We start from the raw sequence: 1,254 nt of genomic DNA on the forward strand, positions 1-1,254 counted from the left end.
GGGTCGGTGCCCCGCCTCGCCTCGGTTGCCATAAGAACAGAAGACGGACAGCAAAGTGACAGCGCTAGCCTACGAGCACGCTAGCTAACCGTGCGCTAAATCACACATGAACGATAAATAGCCGAGCCAGGCGAAAACAGCGAGCCGAGCGAGACACCCGAATAACCACACTAAGCTAAAAAAAACAGAATCTTGAAAATATCGTTTTAAAAATGACACAGACAGGCGGCGAGCCTGCGTCATGATTATCATCCCTTTGCCTTTGCCTTCCTTCCCTTGGACGTCGATGCATCAATGAAACGATCAAGTACTCACCTCAACACGCACACACAGTCCAACTGCGAAGCACACCCACGGCAGCGGTTCGAGAGCAGCCGGCGACGACGAGCCGCCCTCCTCCGTGATTTTGGAAAAGGTCGCGACAAATATTACAAAGGCTAATGAATATAACGCTGGGTCGGGGTAAAAAAAAAGCGACAGGGCTTATCTCATCCTTGCGGGTCTCTGCTCTTCTCTTCAGTGGCCAAGTGACGCCACGTCGGAATTGCGCGCGCAGTCTCCACACTGGCCACTCCCCCTCTCCCCCAATAAATTCAATCGACTTTCCCCACCTCAAAAATATTTGACCTTTAGCGAAAAAAAAAAAACCCGAACACAAATGGCTTATTTCGAGAAAACATTTGGCTTTTTAACATAAAAGGTTATTATTCTACCTCTAGCTAAAAATAAATATACTTAAAAACGTGACTTTTTCGTCAAAACCACAGAAATTATTTCTTGAAAAAAAATGTGTCTGTTCTCTAAATTATTCAACTTTTTCTCCTAAAAGATTTCCTAAAAATATCCACCTTATTTGTCTTGTCAAATACGCAGTCGTGATGTGTGTGTGTGGGGGGTGGGATCCCCCAGGGTCCCTCCCTATCTGTCTCCCACAGCCTCAGGCCCACCAGGCAGAGGTGGGAAGGGGTGTGGGGGGAGGTGCTTTAATGCATTCTATTGAGAAGGTGGGGCTCGCTGGTGGGCTTGCAACCATGGGGCCCAAAAAGGTAACGCGGGGCCCTCTTCCCATGGGCTCACCACCTGCGGGAGGGGCCAAAGGGGTCAGGTGCCCTGTGAACTGGGTGGCGGCGGAAGGCAGGGACCTTGGCGGTCTGATCCCAGGCTACAGAAACTAAATCTAAGGCTATGGATTGTCACCCCTCTGACAGGGAAGGAGGCCGAGCTGGTGCGGGAGGCAGAGAAGTGTCTGTACGT

The 1,254-nt window shown here is 50.2% G+C and overlaps 1 protein-coding gene across 1 annotated transcript in view; it reads right to left on the reverse strand.

Moving 5' to 3' along the window:
• The window catches only part of rai2 (retinoic acid induced 2), a 4,812-nt gene extending 4,250 nt beyond the window's left edge, over positions 1–562 (reverse strand). The window contains exon 1 of the mRNA XM_019878368.1: positions 316–562. The gene's annotated coding sequence lies outside the window, so the exon portion shown is untranslated. The remainder of the gene's footprint in view (positions 1–315) is intronic.
• Positions 563–1,254: the final 692 nt, after the last annotated feature.

Source organism: Hippocampus comes, unplaced genomic scaffold (assembly GCF_001891065.2).
Source record: "Hippocampus comes isolate QL1 unplaced genomic scaffold, H_comes_QL1_v1.1 scaffold562, whole genome shotgun sequence".
Classification (NCBI taxonomy): domain Eukaryota; kingdom Metazoa; phylum Chordata; class Actinopteri; order Syngnathiformes; family Syngnathidae; genus Hippocampus; species Hippocampus comes.